General features: G+C 33.1%; 1 protein-coding gene across 8 annotated transcripts in view; it reads right to left on the bottom strand.

Annotated features, from left to right (window-relative positions):
• The window catches only part of EPHA5 (EPH receptor A5), a 313487-nt gene that overhangs the window by 192705 nt on the left and 105439 nt on the right, over positions 1–15343 (bottom strand). The window lies entirely within an intron of this gene.

Here is a 15343-nt window from a genome sequence, read left to right as displayed (position 1 = left end):
ATTTAAAAGTACAGACTTCCTCAAATGAAATACATAAAGAAATAAAAACACAATGACCTTACTAAACACAAAGACTCATCATTTTCTCAAAGAGAAGCCCCCTGGCATGAATAAACCATGAACGTATTGTTGAAGGAATAGTATAAGAATAGTAAAAGTTAGAGCATATCAAATTTCTTTATTTTTTTGCTTCAAACAAGTACCATGGAATTTTTCTGAATCTGTTCTTCTATATCTTTCTCTCAGGCACCAAAGATGTTTTGAAAATCTCTTCGTAGCTGGCTATTATCTTAAGCACTGAGGTTATAGAGATGAGTAACACTTCCTGTAACTTGATTTTGCCAGTTATTGGACAAATTAACCTCTCTCAATTTCAGTTTCCTCATATAAAATATAGTATACTACTACTATCCACCTCATTGTATTGTTGTTATGAACCACCAATATTTAGCCCAGTACCTGTCATATAGTAAGTATTTGACTGATGATAGGTATTATTATTTTTCATTTATCAAAACTTATTGGTAATCTGATAAATTGTCAGAATTTATCAGATAGCTTGTCTAAAAAAGGACAAGTTAATTTTGAAGCAATTCTCTCCTTAGTGAGTTTCCACTGTTTGTTAGGAAAAAATATCTACAATAGTTCGAAATCAGTTAGAAAAATAAAATTAGCATCATCTCTGATTTCAGTTTAAGGAAACCAAAATGCCATGAAAGCCATACCTTGCATATTTGTAGATCATACCACCTAAATGTCAACTGCATCAAATTAAAGTTTTGCCTCACTTCCACCTTCTTAGAAAAATGCAGGATCTCCCTCATTTTCTTCCTTCTTATCTTATTATTTATCGTCAGTAAGGTAAAGGCAATAGATCCAGATAATAAAATTCCAAAATATATTAACAGGAATTTCAGAGAAGAAAAAAACCTCTATTGCCACCAAATACACATTTTAAAAAAAAGTTCATTCTTACCCCTACTTGGAAAATTATAAATTTTAGCTACCAACTCATAGATATCAGACTGCAACCATTTAAAATATTGATATTACTAACAGTTGGTGAGCAAATGGTAACAATTAAATTTGTATATAGTGCTAAGGACAAGCACACTTTGGAAAGAAATTTGGCAGTATCTGCCTAAATTCCACCTCTATGTATGTCTCTTAGAGAAACACTCACAAATGTGCCAAGAGCCTTGTATTAAGATATTTATTGTGCTATTGAGACACAATCTATAGTAGAATACTATACAGCAATGAAATTAAATAAATTAGATGTTTATTCACCAAAGGCATAAAACATGAAAAACTTATGTTGATAGGAAAAATAGCTGTAAAATTATACATAAAATATTTTCCAATTACCTAAATTTTGTAAAACTAAGAAAACATAATTATATACTGAATTGGAGATACACACACACAGACCCACAGAAGCACAGACCCACACACGTAGAAACCCACACACAACATACACATGAAGTACAAAAAGACATAACTAGAGGAGAGTATTTACTTTTGGAGAGGGTTAAGACTCAGTAGGAGTAGAGCCTCAACTTTATTTTTTAATGAAATAATAATTTAAAAAGAAAACCATTTCTTTTTAAAATCAGACCTATATTTTCAACCAATAACCCCATGGGGTTTGGTATGAAAAGCTGAATGGTAACTCTACTAGGACTAGGATGTGGTGGGAATTAAAGTTCTGGGCATCCTTATTTTTAAACATTTTAGTTAATTAAATAAATGTTCCAGGGTTTAGTATTATCTGCTCATCTCTCTCATTATGTTGATGGAAGTTTAAGCTATGGTCAGCTTGAAAAAAAGATCATTTGACCAGTAAATGGCATTACCAAAATGTTTCCTAAGCCATTTCATACATAATGAGATATAATCTTGCTGTGGATGTTTGCAAATATAAAAGGGGGACACAGTTAAGCATTGCACATTGATAAAATATTAGATGCTGTGAGCCAAAACACCACAGAAGAAATGAGCAGCTTCTAGATTTAGCCTAATTAATCCAAAATTGGATAAAGAAAAAAATACACTGTGCTTTAATTTTGGCACTAATTTTTGCTAAGATTAAAAAAGAGGGATTTCCTAGTTTAAAGAGTCTAATTATTCTCCTCAAGTACATTTTATGCACTCTTAAGAAATGTGGTTAAGTCACTTCCTCCTCTATCCTCCTTTTATCCTTAAGAAGTAAAAAGAATTTGGTTTTCCCTGTTGCTTAAAAAAATCTGTAGAAAATTCAATCTGTATAGACATTCATTCATTAAAATCCATCTTTTAATGTTTAATTCAAGAATCCCAAGAGGGAAATAACTAGTTCAAGATACCCAGTGATTTACATACTACATCCTTGTCAACAAATATGCAGGGCAGGAATGAATTTCATTTCCTTTTGTTTCACACTATTTTTTCCATCTTTGGTTGCATTTGAATTTTAACTCTGTTCACATTCTGCTATTCATAGGAAAGTGGCCTGAAGCAGACAGCAAAAGAAGCACTAAATCGAGCACATAAATCACCTCTTCCCTAGTTCCACAGCCGATTTAAAGAGCATCCTGGCACTAATGCTTGGAAATAATATACTGTCGAACCCAACACAGCAGAGGGACTCTACTTCAAATTATAGGATAGTCCAGGTGACCGTGCAATTACAATTAACCTTTTGCCCACAATGTCAGTGATAAACAGTCAAGTGAGTGATGGATCTAAGAAAGTAATCAGGTAACTGAAAAAGCGATTTCTGAGGTTTTAGTGTTTAAAAAAATATTTTTAATTAAAATATCTCACAACTTCAAAAATGGTTTCCTGGTGAATGTAATAGTGTTCTTCCCTGTTAAAGCAACTATATCATATGACATAATAAAATCGACTAGAAGAATATCTGACACGTAACAGGTGATCAAGAAATGTTTATGAAAACACTTGCAGAATGTTAATAAGCACATTTGCAGAAATCCACAACCTTTCTAATCCTCAAGCAGTGGTCCAATTTTTGAAATAGTTTTTCAAAGCATACTTTTTCCCAATCAGGTTTATATGAAATAATAACTATACTGATATATTGACATCAATTATGTATGAATATAATGCATGCATACAGACACAGATATAGCATATCAGGTTATGTATACTCTTCATATAGAGAACCAGAGAACAAGAGAGACAGAGAAATATTGTGTTTAAGTATACCTGGTCTTTTCACTATAGATATTAATAATTTTCATTGTGTATATGCCACATACACACATAATGAAAGTATGTAACAGCTTATTAATAGATATTATGGTTTAACAAATCTCTGTAGAGGCAAGAATTTTCCAACCTTTGAATCACACAAATGTGCTTGCATATGTAAAACTGGAACTATGACATGGACATATGTTACCCTTACTCTACTAAAATATACTTAGTTCAAACTCAGTATATTAAATTAATACAGTGATAGTAATTACCATAAAAATTTTCCAAGGAATTCAGTGATCAATTCTGACAAAGTTCTGGTAGGTGTTATTAATGAACTAAAGTCTACTATTAAAAAGCAAACTTTTCTAATTCAAAATGACATTATAATCATACAAATTTAGAAACATTGATACTCAAAGTTAACACACATATATAAGATAATTGAGAAAGCAATTAAAGTATAAACAATTAAAAATAATACTATGTATTCTTTATTGTGACAAGTGCCAGGTGAAACAGAAGTAGTATAATAAAATGATGTCAGTTTCATACTTCTTACATTCTAGCTGGGGAAAAAAGTCTATCATAGAGTTTTTAAAAAGAGAATTAATATAATCAGTACAAACTATTGAAAGGATGAAACCCAAGAATAAATTAACCAGTTAGAGAAAATTTATGGAGCTGTTAGGATTAGAGCTATGCCTAGTAACACAAAAAAGAATAATCTTAATATTAAAAAAACAAACAACCCAATCCAAAAATAGGCAGAAGACCTAAATAGGTATTTCTCCAAAGAAGGTATACAGATTGCCAACAAACACATGAAAGGATGCTCAACATCACTAATCATTAGAGAAATGTAAATCAAAGCTACAATGAGGTATCACCTCACACCAGTAAGAATGATGGCCATCATCAAAAAATCTACGAACAATAAATGCTGGAGAGGGTGTGGAGAAAAGGGAACCCTTTTGCACTGTTGGTGGGAATGTAAATTGATACAGCCACTATGGAGAACAGTATGGAAGTTCCTAAAAAAACTAAAAATATAACTACCATGCGACCCAGCAATCCCACTACTGGGCATATACCCTGAGAAAACCATAATTCAAAATGAGTCATGTACTACAATGTTCATTGCAGTTCTATTTACAATAGCCAGGACATGGAAGCAACCTAAGTGTCCATCGACAGATGAATGGATAAAGAAGATGTGGAACATATATACAATGGAATATTACTCAGCCATAAAAAGAAACGAAATTGTGTGGACATAGAGTCTGTCATACAGAGTGAAGTAAGTCAGAAAGAGAAAAACAAATACCATATGCTAACACATATATATGGAATCTAAAAAATAATGGTTCTGAAGAACCTAGGGGCAGGACAGGACTAAAGATGCAGACATAGAGAATGGACTTGAGGACACAGGGAGGGGGAAGGGTAAGCTGGGATGAAGTGAGAGAGTGGCATGGACATATACAAACTACTATATATAAAATAGATAACTAATAAGGACCTACTGTGTAGCACAGGGAACTCTACTCAATAGTCTGTAATGACCTATATGGGAAAGGAATCTAAAAATGAGTGAATATATGTATAACTGATTCACTTTGCTGTACACCTGAAGCTAACACAACATTGTAAATCAACTATACTCCAATATAATTTTTTTTAGAAAAGAATGAAAGCAATATACACAGGATGGCTTTGTGGGATAACAAGGATCTTGGTACCTGATAGTAAAGAAGTATCACATCAGTCCTGGGCTGAATTCCCCCCCAGGCTTCTTTTGCATGAGAGAAAAACAATTATACTTATTTAAGCAATGAAACTTGTTTAGGTCTTTGAATTTTCACTTATATTCAGCAAAAGCTAATTCTAATGAATACTTAAGCCCACAGCACTTCAGGGCAAAAACTGCCTTCTCCTAATCTCTTTTGAAGCAAACAGATAACAATTTATCACTGTGATCTGACTTCTTTCAGTTCATTTAACTTCCTTGAAGTATGACAGGCATCAAAATCTCTTGTAATTGACTCCTTACTGACTGGCAAGGAAATCACTGCATCTGACAAGATCTTCAAGGAAAACAAATTTCCAATTCCATAATATGGAAGAAGTTCCATTCCTACTGAGCTAGTATATGAGTGAAACCATGTATATTTTACTAATTGTCTGAGATAAAGTGCAATTTTCTCACACACACCAGAAAGATTAATCCAGCAGCATCCTGAGCAGTCAATTTTACTGTACTTTTTGAGACAGAAGTTTTACTGAAATCTTTGCAAGGTCTCTGAATTCTACATATATATATTTTAAATGTTGGTGAAATAAATTAAATTTGGCTTTGAATCAAATTACAAACAATTCCAAAGCATATAAACTTAATTCAACAATTTCATCCACATAAAATGAGACATTTGTATCTTTCAACTTGAATAAAAGGAAATCTAAAATACAGAAGATTTAAATCCATTGTTCATATAGCAGAAGTTTTGGAAGGAGAAGTCTATAAAAATCTTTATATTTACATCCCCGTTTAACAGCAATTCATGGCACAAAAAGGAAAATGAAAACTGAAATTAATTGTTCGGTTTCAAGTATTCTATACTTGATTTATCATGATATATAAAATTGGTGCATATCTTAGAATCATGTTTCTGTGATGACAACCCAGTTTTACATCCTTTAAATGGTAAATGAATTAATCACTTTCATATTCTAATTGGGTCAGACTATGACTTAAAGGGACACATTTTTCCATAAAACCCCTGGGATTCAAAAATTAGAGCATATTTCTCACATGAGAGACAGAGTGAATATCTATATGCTCCCTGTAGGGGAAATAAAGGAAGGTAGTGAACCAAAATTTATTTTCAGTTATAAGAAACTGGGATATGGACCACTTATTTTCCAATTGATTCTTTATAACTCAAATGAGCATATGCTTATATCTAAATTGGAACATTATCATCTTAAATTTAAGGAATAAAACTAATGTGCATCATTAAGTCTTATAGTTATTACATAACTGTACGATAAGTAGGAGATACTTAGTGAAAATATATGACATAGAAAAATCCAAGTTTTTCAGATGGCAAAATTAAGTTGTACCTTGCTATTGTGACACTAGCTCCCTGAAACTCAGGAATGCCTGCAAGAGGATGTTTACCTACCCTACTAGATACATTCCCAAATTTTAAAAATGCCCAGAAATAAATATCTACAAAATAGGTTCCGGCTCACAGTCTTCATATGGGCTCAATTCTTTTTTTTTTTTAGTTTAGAACCATTTCTTACTTGTATCATGTTAAACATGGACTTTTCTACATATTTGGTATACCTCAGAACCCAAAAGTGAATTTGTCTCAAAGTTCTAAATAAGGATAATAGTATCTTTCTCCTAGGATTTGATAAGATTAAAGATTTGATAAGGTTAAAAAATTAATGCAGAGGAAAATAGAGTAGGGCCTGTCAAGCAGTGGGGACACAAAAGATGTTAGCGGTTACTATGATTGGCAGAGAAAAGTGAAGTTTCATAAACACCTGCTGCAGGGGCTCCCGGTCTCCCACTCTCCCTAAGGCCAGGTCCCTCCATTTTGGCTTGAACTCTAGTGATTTCAAAGCCACACCCTAAATCCCCCTTCACTCTAGTAAGCGTAAGGCATTCTGTTCTTTGCAAACACAAGACAGAAAAACTGAGAGGCAAATTCTGCTTCTACTGTCTACTTTTATACTAATTCAGACCTCATAGAGATCTTTATCCCAAGACATGATATAGACTAAACATACAGATAGCAATTTTTCAAAAGTTTACATCAATGTATTAATGATAGACAGTTTTATTAAGGGCAACCATAAGGATGTAAGAATGTGGAATAAGAATAATCTATCTTATACCGCTGAACAAATGGCATGAAGTATACAAACGGCTTCACCAAAGAGCATTTCTTGTCACTCCTGCTAGATGTTTAGGGCTCGGCTGAAGTGCCCCTGGGTCTAAAGAAAGATTAAAGCCTTATTCTCCTTTCTTAGGAGCATAAATAAGACTCTAGCTTTGATAGGTATTAATTTTGCATGATCTTACTTGGTTCCTTCTTTTCCATCATTATTCTCTCCAGGAATGAGTCAAAGATGTTATTCTAGAAGAAGTTTCTTAAAAATGTAATTAGAATTCTTAAAAGGTGAACAGAAAAAGAAGAAGTAGGAAATGGAGAAGGAGAAAGAAGAAAAAAGATGGAGAAAAGAATTTGTTAAAATATAATTTATTAAGGGAATGAAGATAGACTTTTTATGTGTCAGCATAAAAGAAGACAGAAATAATGTCTGAATATGACAAAAATGACCCTTCGTGAATTATTTCTAGGCAGATGTGAAAAAGAAACATAGTCATAATTCCATTTGCTTCTATAATCATGTTCAATAGCAGTTTGTTAAAATTGTACGGCAAGCAGATCAAGGGAATTGTATGTTCAGATAGCTGCTCCAAGAGGTTAAAAACAGCTACACTCTGATCAGTAGAGATGTTACAATCTCACTGAAAAAAAATTTCAAATTAAATGATATCATAGAGAAAGAGTTTTGGAAGAAACAAGGAGGCTTTAAATTAGGCTTATTCACGTTTCAAGAAAGTTTCTTGCAAGCATACTGTTTTCAAAATCTGACCTACTTTGCTAATGCTTCACTCTAGTTGTTGTTATTGTGAATCATGTTAGTGATGATCGCACCTCTTATTTCATTTTACAATCATATAATATGCCAAATAATAAGCTAAATATCATTGCACCTTATTATACAATAAAATTCGCATGTGACTACTGTATTTTTTTCCAATAAGTGCTTTTGAAAAACTATTCTATTCTGAGAGCATTCCTGCAATTTAAAATTTACAAAAAAAATAGGCAATTATGTAATGTGATTGTTCTATAAGGGTGTTCTACTGGCAGGAAGAAGATACTGACAAAGTCAGCACCATGCATGAAATTAATCACAGTGAAACAAATGTCAGGAACATACAGACACTTATCATGAATGTCATAAATGAATGGGTGGCAACAAGACATGTTAACACTATATTTCACTGTATAGACCAAAGGGTATATTCTTAAAGCCTGAGGAGTATTCTTAAAAGTTCTATTTTCCAAATGGAAGAAATATGGTCATGAAAAGTTATTTCTTCTCAAAAGGACCAAATTGTCTCTTGCCTTGCACAGTTCATGTGAATAAATGGGATCTGACACCAGTCTAACTTTATCATTGACAATTCTATAGTTCAATAAGCAATCATTTTTTTCCTCTCTGAACTGCTTATTCTCCCCTGAGTTTGGTGCCCAGAGCATGTCTTTTCAGTGCGTGTTTAAAAATAATTTATATGTTGACAAACTGAAAAATAATAGTAAAACAAAAAAGCAGGACAACAGGTTCATTTTTTTAAAGAAGAGAAACATTGCAAAAGATTCCTGCAAACATGAATTTAAGTTGGCAGGGTCCTCTTACACCACTAATCATACAACAATTAAAATACTGCAGGAATTTATTTAACACCAGGTTGGTTTCACCTAGGCACTTAGATTGCCACGTTACAGGACAGAAAGTCAAGGGTGTTTAACACAGTTATCCCTCTTAGATGCCTTTTTTCTCCTTATTCTTTTTCTCTTTGTAATGGTATGAGTTTCCAAGCCCCAACCCCATCCCATCCCCATCCCAGTACCTGACAGCAGTCACTTTTAGTGAAAAATCCTTTTTAAGTGTTAGTCACTAAACACATTGAAGTGTTAGGTCTGGTTGCTGATTTCCGTTCAACGGAAGGAAAGGAACACTTTTCAACAAAGGAAAGACTTTGAAAATGACGAGCCTGAGACAAAAATGACAGTACAACTACATGCCCCTCTCTCTCTTTCTCTCTAGCCCACATCCCTCTCTCTTCCTCTCTCTCCCTTTTCTCTTTGTCCTCTCTTCACTCCCCCAATCTTCCCTTCCTTTCCTCCTTTCTTTCTATCTTTACTTTTTTTTCTGCTTTTAAGAAAAATATCATTCAGGTTTGTTTTTTTTTTTCTAAGTCTCCAATCTGTCTTTTCCTCTAAGCTGTGTTTAAACAAACAAAGATAGAAAGTCCAGTCATGATGGAAAAACTACCTTGTGGTCATAAAACTATGCAGATGCTATTCTTATTAATGTATTTGTCACCAAAGAAGCACAGTTTTATCCAGGATCATTTTTTTCTGCCCTAGTAATGTTGGTATTTCTAATTGAAAGAAATATAATGTCAAAGAATCAGGCATCTGTGATTCTCAAATAAGTGTATTCCTGCTACTTTCTCTTCATTTAATTTGTCTCATTTCTCCTCTCCCTGCTTATACAGTTTGGATGGGGTTTCAAATGGGATCAGTTATGGAAAGCAGTACCCATGTATCTGGTAGCCCCCAAACAGATGGGATCTCCATTTTTCCAAAATAACCCATTACTCCTGATCAGATAACTACAAAGATCACTGTCTTGACTAATACATATGAAAGCAGAAAGATGGGATCAACACATGATGCCAAGGCTTGAATAATGCTTATCAAAAATAAAACAAAATGTTATCAGTTATTTCTTTGACCTAAAAGTCCAGAAGAGAGACAAGGTTTATAGAACTTGACTAGTAGTACAACAATTTGACATAATGGGATATGAATAAACTAGAAAACACAAAACAAGGAATTCTGGAGCTCAGGCTGAGTGATCATTGATAGAGAAGAAGATGAAAAAGGAAAGAACAAAATATTTTTAACACTAGGTGATTTTCCATTTGACAAAAGACATTACATTGCAGCATATATAAGCTACCACTCTTTATAGATCCAACAGAAGCTTGCATGTGAGGCCAATGATTTCATTTGCTAGGACCGACTCACATGGTCTGGAACAAAAAAGGTCGGCAACAATAGAACAGTGGTCTAACGACAGAAGTTACAACTTGACATATCTACTGTAGGAGTCAATTAATTGCAGAGCAGCACTGGAATGATAGAATGTCACATTCACCATACTCAGTGGTACTCTAACGCAGGGGTCTGTGAGGACCACACAGTAACTATTTACAGCTTCATGAGCCACAAGGTTTCCATCACAGCCACTCAACTGTTGAGTTGTAGCTCAAAATTAGGAATTGACAATATGTAAATAATAAATAAATGAGCTCTGGGTGGGATTTGACCCACGTGCTTGCATTTGAATGACCCCATCCCAAAGAATCACACTTGAGTAAACATTTTAAATTATTTTACTACTTTTTAATCTTTATTTTATAAGTAAATGGAGAGGCAGTGAGAGTTTGTAAGTGCTAGGATGCTTTCTTCTGACTGCCATGTATTATACACAGCATTCATGGTAGAGGCACTTAGAGAATTTAATAACTAATCAAGTTGCAGCTATACTGGACACCAAACAAATATTTATGTGTCCCATCATTAATATTTCCTTCTATTCTGGGAATAATAAAAGGCATCAAGAACAGCTATGTGGAAAATTGAGAGTTGCATCAAAAGGGGGATGTGCTTGCTATTGCTTTAAAAGTAATGCAGCTCTTTGCACATTTGCATATAAATTTTTTCCTGAATTTAAATAAACGATTTTTCTAATGGTTCTTATTTATTTTTGAACAAATATATTGCACTTATTCATTTTCTCTGTAGTGTAATATCTCCTGACTCAAACATACTTGCAGATATTTTAGCAACTGTCCACTGATTTGCAAAAGTGATTTATAATGCCAGAGTTTCTGATTCTGTTCAAAGTTAGCAAGTGAAACTCTAAACTCTATGACACTAAGTTACCCAAAAAGCACTGACTTTCTTAATCTCATCTGGATATTAAGAAATTAAAATATCTAAGAACTTCAAGATCCCTAAAGTCTAATTCTACAAAAAACATGTCAGCATTATTAAAAGCAATCATTAAGTTTCTACCAATCACCAAAAGGAATGTTATTTTTAGGAGGTAGCACTTTAAAAAATTTTTACTAATTCAAATCAACTTTGTCCCACTTGCAAAGTAACCTGTCTGCATAATGCATTTATTGGAAAATTTCAACCTCTTCCCTAACAGAATAAGCATTCATAAGTCCCAATGTGACTGGAAGCAACAGTTCTGTAATGGAAATGTCACTGCAACCTTAAATACAACGTTTGCCACCGTGAAGACTGTAATAAGAGATGATTGCAAATGACTGGTGTGATGAATCAATGCAGAGAAAGAAGGACAGAAAGAAGTTTGTGTAGGTGTTTGTGTGGAGTGGGGGAAAGAGTGCCTTAAACACAGGAGTAAACAGATGGCAGTGACAGAGGCATTCTGGGATAAATTTGACTTTTTACACCATGGGACTTCTCTGCTACCTGCAGTTACCTATACATCAACTGGACATAATAATGAAGATTCAAAGGCAAGTGGAGAAAAAAGAAAGAACAAGAGTGACCTTATTGCTCTCATTTTGGTGATGAGAACAAAAGAAAGGAGGAATAAAAAATAGCAAATGAGACAGGCAAGCTGTTTTGAAAAAGGTCAGTCAATATATATTGACTGGGCTCTCCTGACATATTTCATGGTCTAACATAGTTCATAATCCATTAATTTTTTTCCTACTGTTGTATTAAATACAATGTTCTGGATAAGAGAAAACAGATTTAAAAAACTACTCTTGGATTTCCTCTTTTTATTATGATGAAATAGGTAATTCAGGCTAATTTTCCCTCTTAGAACAAGTTTAAAAAGCAGAACAAAATACTTAAGAATATCTCCTTGATGTTTGGGGACACTGTCCCTAGCAGTATTGTTGATCCCCAAACTGAAAGGCTAAGCGGTCCTTTTGACAGCCACATAGGTTTAGGGAAAGAGAGATTGGAATCTAATGGCCATCCAGAGACCGGGCTGAGGGATACAAAGTAAATACAGTAGTACTGCATTGGAAAGTGACCCTGGAAGCCTGCAGTCTAGATAAAACCAGAGGCACTCTCATACAGGATTTTGCTCAGCTTCAGATTATCTCAATTCATTAAAATGGATTGAGAAGATCTCAGATTATGAGTACCAAAAATCCTGGGTCAAAAGCAAGCATTCTCTGTTGAGGAAAATATTATCATCCAGTAAATTAAATAATCACACAGTTTTGCAAATAAAGTATACAATACATAATCAAAAATAACCAGCACCACAAGATAGGGCAATATGAATAAAAACTATCCAGCCCCAAACAACAAGCAATATCAACTGATTCATGGAGACTACAGTATTGATATTAGCAGATGTAGATATTAAATAACTATAACTATTTAAAAAAAGCTATATAAAATATGTTCAATAAGAAAAATACAAGAATAAGATTTTTTGTAGAAATTTGGAAATTTTATTTTAAAATGGTAAAATATAATAGAATTAGGAACTTAATGGATGGGGTAAGAGCAAATTAGACAAAACAGAAGAAAGAGTTAGTGGACTGGAACATAAGAGGAAAAAATTCCAGACTGAAATATAAGGAGAAGAATGGAAAATGTAGAAGAAGACAGGGTATGAGACAAAGATAATATCCTGGGAGGTAATAACATACCTCTAATTGGAATCAGAGGAAGGGAGGAAAAATAAGATGAGTCAGAAGTAATGTTTAATAAAGTAAGGACTAAGAAATTTGCAAACATGATGAAAGATGTGAAACCACAACTTCAAGAAACTTTATTAATTCCAAGCAAGGAAATATAAAGTAATACATATGGGGGAGATTATTGTCTATGCTTCATGTTTCTGTATGTCCTACAAGCAGAAGCACTGACTGGCTTTGTTCAAGACTGATCTTTGCATAGATGTTTGTATAGTAAACATTCTTGGATAATAGAGTAAGTGCCTCACTCTAGAGCAAAGAGAGGTTTTTCTGTATGTTCCAGTGTAACAAAGGTACAGCTATAAAATCTCATGTTCCCTTAACACAATGCCTCTCACCTGAAATGCAACCCACTGAGTATGCAGGTGCCACCTGGCACTCTGCTTCTCTATCTGGGAATTGAGGCTCAGGGAATTGGCATGATACTAACAATCTAGCTAGTGGTAATGCAGTGAATAATAAAGCCCTTTGTCTCTGACCTGGGAGTATCCTGTCTTCTACCAGTATCCATGAAACTTGGCAAGATAATTGTATTAGCTTGAAAATGAATTGAAGATAGCAGATCTTTCACAGTTCTTGATGTATATACCAAGTAAAAATTCAGAAAGCCAAGACAAAAATAAATCTGAATATCAGCCAAAGAAAACTGTCAGATTGCTTTCAAATGAGAAAAAGTACACTAACAACTGAATTTTCAATAGAAATCATAGAAGCAAGAAGATAATGGAATGACACCAGCAAGTCTCAAAGAAAATTCTGGCAACCTAGAATTTATAATCAGCAAAAGCATCCTCAATATTCAAGGTGATTTTCAGACAAACAAATTGAGAAAAATTATTATCAGTAGACCCAAGTCTTAAGGAATTCTAAAAGGTATTCTTCTGGCAGCAGGAATATGATTATAAATGGAAGGACTCAGATTTACGAATGATGATAAATAGCAAAATATGTAAGTATATGGCAAATTTTAAATTAATATTTATACAACCAAAATAGTTTGAAATATAGAGCCAATTAAAATAAAAGACAGCAATGGCTTCAGTTTGGAAAAGAGTCATGGTACTAAGTGTTCTAAGGTGATCTTTTTTCTGGAAAGAAGGTTAAAGTAACAAATACATTTCTTTAATATGAAAGAGATGCATGCTGTAATCTTTGGACAACCCTTAAACCCTAAAGAAAATAGAAAAAACAAAGAATTGAATTAAATTTCCTATTTAAAGTATGTCTTTCTATAGAAGAGATTAACAGACCAAGTAGATCAAGGTTACAGTATATAATTTTTTAATTTGTACATAGAAAGATTAATGTTAAAGTTTTAAAAATCATGTATATGCCCAAACTTTGATATACAGGAATATTTCCTTTAGACACATAAAAATTAAAATTAAGTCCCTGCCTTGTAAGGGTTACTAATAATCCCTAAGGTATCTTTCAACTATGCTGCCCGGAGCCTCCGAAGCACACTTTACATTTATTTATAAAACTAAGTATATTACAGCATTTAAGACTGTGTATATGACTACATAGTGATGTTGTTATTACATAAGTATCATGTTTAAAACATTTGACATGTAAAACCAATATACAAAAATTCTTAAAAAAAAAAAAAAATTCTTAGAAGTTTTTCTCAAAACATAACAAAGATGAATATTTCAAAAAATAATAATAATCACTGTTAAATTATTGTTTTTATTTGCTTTACTGAACTGGATAAAACATAAGAAAAGAGCAATAATAAAAAGAAGTAAAAATTATTTTTAGACACAAGTTGCTAATTCTTCAAAACTTTTGTTTCATGGGTGGTGGGGGAGAAGAGCTCCTATTTCTCTTCATTCAGTCACTACATCAATGTGAAAATATGTTGAAGCATAAGAAATTGCTGATATTCATCTATTTTGACACATGAAAATGGATATTTCACTTGATTTATATTTTAGTAACATTTCAAATGTTAACTAACCTCTAAACTTTTCTTAACTTCTAAATGTGTGCATGTTGTATACAGCACTTACATATATATTTTATTATGTCAAGCATGTGTTATGGCATATTGCATACATAGAATTCTAATATAAGTTTAAAAATTTTGTGATATACTTATGGCACAAACAATAGTCAGTAGTCAATACTAAATAACCAAAGTAGTCGTCCTCATTTTTACTCATACTGATTATACTACTCAGTCATCTGTATAATGAATAATGCTGATTGATTCTGATTGTAATTTCAGAGTTCTGAGAATGTAGATATTCCCATGCAGATAGTACAATTATTCTGAACACTGGAAGCTAGTGGTTAATAAATTACATGTTAAAAATTGTAGTAAAATATTTATCAAGTCTGTACTTGTGAAGTTATTTTGGCAATTTTCTTTTCCTTCTACAAACTTGTAGAACTGCAACACAAAACACTGTAAATGAGGCTCATCTTAAACAAGCTGAGCAATGATTTAGGCCTCAGTACATTTCTACCTGTCTCCTCAGTGATGCTATGTTTTCATTCAGA

This window comes from Balaenoptera acutorostrata, chromosome 5 (genome assembly GCF_949987535.1).
Source record: "Balaenoptera acutorostrata chromosome 5, mBalAcu1.1, whole genome shotgun sequence".
NCBI classification, from domain to species: domain Eukaryota; kingdom Metazoa; phylum Chordata; class Mammalia; order Artiodactyla; family Balaenopteridae; genus Balaenoptera; species Balaenoptera acutorostrata.
Note: the sequence above shows the minus strand (reverse complement) of the source record. Positions and strands in the feature narration are given on the sequence as shown.